General features: G+C 37.4%; 1 protein-coding gene across 2 annotated transcripts in view; it reads left to right on the top strand.

Moving 5' to 3' along the window:
• dcc (DCC netrin 1 receptor) overlaps positions 1-7,500 on the top strand; it is an 83,237-nt gene that overhangs the window by 884 nt on the left and 74,853 nt on the right. The window lies entirely within an intron of this gene.

A 7,500-nucleotide genomic window follows, 5' to 3' on the forward strand; every position in this document is an offset into this window, starting at 1 on the left:
CTGCCAGTGGGACAAGATTTATCTTCTCATTACAAGCAAAAATTTTCACTTGAAATAAGTAGAAAAATCTGCCATTTCTTTTTCTCTTTTCTTTTATTCTCTTTTTTTCCTCTTTTTTCTCTTTTTTCCTCTTTTTTCCCTTTTTTTCCTCTTTTTTCCTAATTTTTTCTTCTTTTTTTCCGCTTTTTTTTCTCTTTTTCATCTTCTTTTTTCCCCTTTCTTCCTCTTTTTTTCATCTTTTCTTCCTCATTTTTCCTCTTTTTTTATGCATGTTCGAAGTAAAATCTTCAAATGAAATCAAATCAAATCAAATAGATACGGTAGATACAGAATATCTATCTGAATATCTATATCAGAATATCTATTGTCTAATATTTGTAACTTGTTTTATGACAATTTTCACCCATTTCAAGTCAATTTTCACTTGAAATTAGTAGAAAAATCTGCCAGTGGAACAAGATTTATCTTCTCATTACAATCAAAAAAATCTTGTTCCACTGGCAGATTTTTCTACTTATTTCAAGTGAAAATCTACTTGAAACAGGTGAAAATTGTTGTTTTTTCCAGTGATGAGTCTTGTTTTAAGTGTAATGAGATTTTTTTTACTAAAATGAGACATTTTAACTAGAAATAAGACAAATATTCTTGTTAAGATTGTGAGTTTTTGCAGTGATCCATGTTACTTATCCTGTGAAGGACAGAGTCATATTGATAAGTTCAGAAAAGTGTTTTTTATTGTTGTGTTTTGATGTATTTGATGTAAGCCCAGTGGATATTTAAAGCTTACAGAAGGCTGCATTTAACTGCTGCTATGTCATTCCTGCAGTATTTCTGCAGCTGTTTTGGTCACTGCTATTATTTGTAATATATTATATTATTTGTAATCAGCACAAATTATCTGTCCCCATATGATCAAATCCACCATCCCCCCTGATTATTTTACAACTCAGTACTGACTTTAAGAGCCCGATGAACGGGTGAATGAACGGGTGAATGAACGGGGGAATGAACGGGGGAATTAACAGGGGAATGAACGGGTGAATGAACGGGGGAATGAACGGGGGAATGAACGGGAGAATGAACGGGAGAATGAACGGGTGAATGAACGGGGGAATTAACAGGGGAATGAACGGGTGAATGAACGGGGGAATGAACGGGGGAATGAACGGGGGAATGAACGGGTGAATGAACGGGGGAATGAACGGGTGAATGAACGGGAGAATGAACGGGTGAATGAACGGGGGAATGAACGGGTGAATGAACGGGTGAATGAACGGGGGAATGAACGGGTGAATGAACAGGGGAATGAACGGGGGAATGAACGGCTGAATGAACGGGGGAATGAACGGGTGAATGAACGGGTGAATGAACGGGGGAATGAACGGGGGAATGAACGGGGGAATGAACGGCTGAATGAACGGGTGAATGAACGGGTGAATGAACGGGGGAATGAACGGCTGAATGAACGGGGGAATGAACGGGTGAATGAACGGGTGAATGAACGGGGGAATGAACAGGGGAATGAACGGGAGAATGAACGGGTGAATGAACGGGGGAATGAACGGGTGAATGAACGGGTGAATGAACGGGGGAATGAACGGGTGAATGAACGGGTGAATGAACGGGTGAATGAACGGGGGAATGAACGGGAGAATGAACGGGTGAATGAACGGGTGAATGAACGGGTGAATGAACGGGGGAATGAACGGGTGAATGAACGGGAGAATGAACGGGGGAATGAACGGGTGAATGAACGGGTGAATGAACGGGGGAATGAACGGGTGAATGAACAGGGGAATGAACGGGGGAATGAACGGGTGAATGAACGGGTGAATGAACGGGTGAATGAACGGGGGAATGAACGGGTGAATGAACGGGAGAATGAACGGGTGAATGAACGGGTGAATGAACGGGTGAATGAACGGGGGAATGAACGGGTGAATGAACGGGTGAATGAACGGGGGAATGAACGGGTGAATGAACAGGGGAATGAACGGGTGAATGAACGGGTGAATGAACGGGTGAATGAACGGGTGAATGAACGGGTGAATGAACGGGTGAATGAACGGGTGAATGAACGGGGGAATGAACGGGTGAATGAACGGGTGAATGAACGGGTGAATGAACGGGGGAATGAACGGGGGAATGAACGGGGGAATGAACGGGTGAATGAACGGGGGAATGAACGGGGGAATGAACGGGTGAATGAACGGGTGAATGAACGGGTGAATGAACGGGTGAATGAACGGGTGAATGAACGGGGGAATGAACGGGGGAATGAACGGGGGAATGAACGGGTGAATGAATGGGGGACGTGAACGGAGGCGAATCGCGCACGCCCGCTTGTATTTTAACGTCATTTCTGTTGTAGAAAGATTGTGTTTTTAATCAGCAGGTGGTTTTTTCACACAAAAAGCACATTTTCTTACATTATAAATACATTATCAATGGGAATTTGAGTGGAAATTGACTTTTTGACTTTGGTGCCTATTAATGTGTGAACGTTTACCGGTTTAAAAAAAAATGTTCTTGAAATTCCATATTTTTTTGCTGTGTCAGCGTATATTTATATTAGTTATACGTTTTTTTTTTCATCATGCACTTTGAGATAAAAGTCAAAATTTCGAGAAAAAAGTCGAAAGATTGTGTTTTCAATCGTTTTTAGCAAGTTGTTTTTTTTTTTCCAATTTCCATGAAGACTTTTTGAATTGGTGCCTATTAATGTGTGAATGGTTTATAATCACAAAAACACATTTTAAATAGGAATTTGAATGGAAACTGAAGAGTTTTTCAATTGGTGCCTATTTATGTGTGAAACTCCTCCAAATGTACCGGTTTAAAAAAAGGAAATCTTGAAATTCAAATTGTTTTTTGCTGTGTCAGCATATTTGTAATGGACATAATCAAACAAGAGAGCTAATTTCATACTTTATCAATTGGAATTTGAGTGAAAATTGTATCTAAACTTGGTAAAAATGCATAAACATCCCTTTTAGAATCAGAAAGTTTTACGACTTTTACCAATTGAAGGAACAGACCAAATTGACCCGAACATCATGACGGTAGAAGGATTGTGTTTTGAATCGTTTTCAGAAGGTCGGTTTTCCAATTTCCATGAAGACTTTTTCAATTGGTGCCTATTTATGTGTGAAACTCCTCCAAGTTTACCGGTTTTAAAAGAGAAATCTTGAAATTCAAATTGTTTTTGCTGCGTCAGCATATTTGTAATCAATATATCACACAAAAACAGCTAATTCAATAGGAATTTCAGTGAATATTGAATCGAAACTCGGTAAAAATGCACAAACATCCCTTTTAGAATCAGAATTTTTTTACGACTTTTACAAATTTACTGGTTTAAAAAAAGAAAAATCTTGAAATTCGAATTTTTTTTGCTGTGTCAGCATATATTTGTAATGATATAATCACAAAAAAACTAATTTTATACATTATAAATATATTATCAATAGGAATTTGAGTGGAAATTGAATCGAAACAGGGTAAAAATAAAAAAATTGTTATCAAATTTACACGTTTTAAAAAAGAAATCTTGAAATTCAAATTGTTTTTTGCTGCGTCAGCATATTTGCAATCAATATAATCACACAAAAAGAGCTAATTCAATAGGAATTTCAGTGAATATTTATTCAAAACTTGTTAAAAAAAATGCATAAACATCCTTGTACTTTGAATCATTTTCCTTTTAGACGGTTTTGTTTCGTGAATTTGACTAATTGGAGGAACCGAGTCTCCAACCGTCAATGAATTACGTTCAAACACATTCATTAAGCTAATTAAGTTAATTGAGGGTGTTGAAAGCTGAAATACACACACACACACACACACACACACACACACACACACACACACACACACACACACACACACACACACACACACACACACACACACACACACACACTAGAATCTCCTGTGGAGGTTCTAAAGCTGTGTCTGTGTTGCCAGGTTGGGCAAGTTTCAGTTCAATTGGGCTGAACTAAAGTGTGTGTGTGTGTGTGTGTGTGTGTGTGTGTGTGTGTGTGTGCGTAAACGCCGTTTGAAGGATATTTATTTGGAATTGAGCCAGAAACCGAGAAACCGACGCCGACTGTTTATCAACCGTAAAACCTCGGCAGCTTCTTTAACCGCTTTGATTATTATTCTTATTATCTCATTTTGCACGATGAGACTTCAGAGGGACAAAATGAAATATTTCTGTCACAAACGCCACATAAAACCTGCCAAAATCATGAAAAACCAGCCGGAATCAAACATTCTCTATGTTCAAAACCGTCAATTATTCAATTATTTGTGAATAATTTCTCACTTTTGATTTTTTTTTTCCATCTTTTTAAGTTTGTATCTGGAAAACTAAATGTAAACAGGCTTTGTGTGTGCCCTCGTGTGACCTATGACCTTTGATTGGGTATAGAAGCAAAAGTATAAATTTGATTATTATTTATATATATATTATTTATTATTTGAATGAAAATATATTTTCATTCATTCACACTAAAGAACCCCGAAGAAAGAACATTGCAGACCCACAAGCTCCTTCGAGGGTTAATCGTGTCGGGCCAACTCAAAAACATAGATATTTGTGCTGCTTTTCCTGGTTTTTACTAAATATTTAGGAGAAATTGTTTGGGCTGCAATCTGTCAGATCTGGCAACCTTGACCTAAATTTAGTTTGAAAATGGTATAAAAAAGTCTTAAATCTCAATCCAAGAGTCTTAATTTTAGAATCGTAATCATTAAAAAGTTAATTTCATCATTTTGAGGACAATCTCCTAAATCTGTGTTGCCAGGTTGGACAAGTTTCAGCCCAAACTGGGCTCAAAAATAGATATTTGGGCTGCTTTTTACTAAATATTTAGTAGAATTATCACCAAATAATTTACCCAGAAGTCGCCACCTCACAATGAGCCAAGTCCTTCTCACAGATCTTTTTCCAGGGTGTGAACATGTGTCGTTCCTCCTCATCTCCATGACAATGGAGACACTTGTCGCCCCATCTGTCGGTTAATATCCCCCCCATTATTGACTTTTGACTCCAACATACAACAGATGGGACTTCTCAGTACAAAGAGCTAATGCTAATGAGGGGGGGCTAATGAAGTGACTCTGGCTGGGAGTTTATCCCAAATAAGAACTCAGGTCCTAGTTTCTGGTCCCTAAAGTCTTGCTGCTTCTTATATCTCGTAGAAGTTTAAAGTGTGACAGATTCCAGACCAAATCATTTCTCCTAAATATTTAGTAAAAACCAGGAAAAGCAGCACAAATATCTATATTTTTGAGTTACTAGTAAAGCAGTATAAAGTCAATTCAGGTTAATTTAAGAGAATCAAAATGGCCCTTTGTGGAAAAGTGCTTTTTTATTGTTTCTTTGCTTTTCTATTGTTTCTTTGCTTTTCTGTTGTTTCTTTGCTTTTCTATTGTTTCTTTGCTTTTTTATTGTTTCTTTGCTTTTCTATTGTTTCTTTGCTTTTCTGTTGTTTCTTTGCTTTTCTGTTGTTTCTTTTCTAGTTATTATTACTATCATTGTCATTATTATTATTATTATTATTATTATTATTATTATTAGTAGTAGTAGTAGTAGTAGTAGTAGTAATAATGATTAAAATTCTGCATTTACCGTGACTTTTTTTTTCCGTGGGTTTTTTTGAGCGTACGTGTGTGCGTGTGTGCGTGCGTGCGTGCGTTTTGTCATGCGATTTTTCGTGCGTTCGTGTTTTTTTGTGCGTGGGTGCGTTTTTTCGTGCGTTTTCGACATTTCGACTTTTATCTCGACATTTCCACTTTTTTCACAAAATTTTGACTTTTATTCTCGACATTTCCACTTTTTTCTCAAAATTTTGACTTTTTTCTCAATATTTCGACTTTTTTCTCGATATTTCAACTTTTCTCTCGAAATTTCACATTTTTTTCTCAACATTTCAACTTTTTTCACAAAATTTTGACTTTTATTCTCGATACACACAATTCTGACTTTTTTCTCAAAATTTCTCGTTTTTTCGCCTTTTTTTTGTGCTTGTGTTTTTTCGTGCATGCGTGCGTTTTTTCGTGTGTGCGTTTTTTCGTGTGTGCGTTTTTCCGTGTGTGCGTTTTTTCGTGCGTGCGTGCGTTTTTTCGTACGTGCGTGCGTAAAGAATCATTTAAGAAAAAGAGGAGTATAGTAAAGCAGTATAAAGTCAATTCAGGTTAATATAAGAGAATCAACATGGCCCTTTGTGGAAAAGAAAAGACAAGACCCCAGTTTTACACACAAGCAAGCCCATACACACACACACACACACACACACACACACACACACACACACACACACGCACACACTCTCTCTCTCTCTCTCTCTCTCTCTCTCTCTCTCTCTCTCTCTCTCTCTCTCTCTCTCTCCCCCTCTCACTCACACACACACACACACACACACACACACACACAGCAGCTGTTCGGTGTTTACAAACATTGACACTCTGTTTGACTCCGTTGCTCCCGCGTTAGCGCGCTAGCGGGGGGGATTAGCCCCTCTGTTTGTGTAGATGATGGGATTAGCCGCCGGCTAGGCTAATGCGCGCAGCGCGCCGCGGCAGCGCTCTCTCGGAAATGTGCTTAAACCTTCTGGAACCGCTCTAAGACTTTAAGCTGGTGTAAATTATAATTTAATTAGCGAATTTAAATGAGGCGGTACAGTGTGTGTGTGGGGGCTTTTATTTTGAAATTCCCCAATTACGTGTTACATTTCATGACACTTTTTAGAAATTATTAGAAAATATTAGAAAAAGAAAAAGAGAAAAATTATTTAAAAAACAAAAAGAAAAACGGAGAGAAAAGAAAGAAAAAATAATTAAAAAATTTGAGAGACAGGAGAAAAAAAGAGAAAATAAAAAAGGGAGAAAAGAAAAAGATTATTTAAAAAAAGAAAAAAGAGAGAAAACAAAGAAAAAAGAGAGAAAAGACAGAAAAAAATAATAAAAAAAATTGAAAATAATTTAAAAAAAAAGAAAAAAGAGAGAAAAGAAAAAAATTATGTATGTGTGTCGGGTGAATTTCTGTCTAGGTTTCATATTAGCATGTTAGCAGTGGTAACCAGGGTGCATCATGGGTAATGGTTTCATATTAGCATGTTAGCAGTGGTAACCAGGGTGCATCATGGGTAATGGTTTCATATTAGCATGTTAGCAGCGGTAGCCAGGGTGCATCATGGGTAATGGTTTCATATTAGCATGTTAGCAGCGGTAGCCAGGGTGCATCATGGGTAATGGTTTTATATTAGCATATTAGCAGTGCTAACCAGGGTGCATCATGGGTAATGGGAGGGGCTTCTTTTTTCTGCCCAATAAGTTTTACTGTAGTAATTTTGTCTGCACTACTATACTATACTTCAGATTTGTGCATACTACTAGATTTGTGTATAGTAGATTTATGCATACTACTAGATTTGAGCATACTACTTCATTTATACATACTACTGATTTGTGTGTGTGTATTATTAGATTTGTGCA

This window comes from Cololabis saira, chromosome 11, assembly GCF_033807715.1.
Source record: "Cololabis saira isolate AMF1-May2022 chromosome 11, fColSai1.1, whole genome shotgun sequence".
NCBI classification, from domain to species: Eukaryota; Metazoa; Chordata; class Actinopteri; order Beloniformes; family Belonidae; genus Cololabis; species Cololabis saira.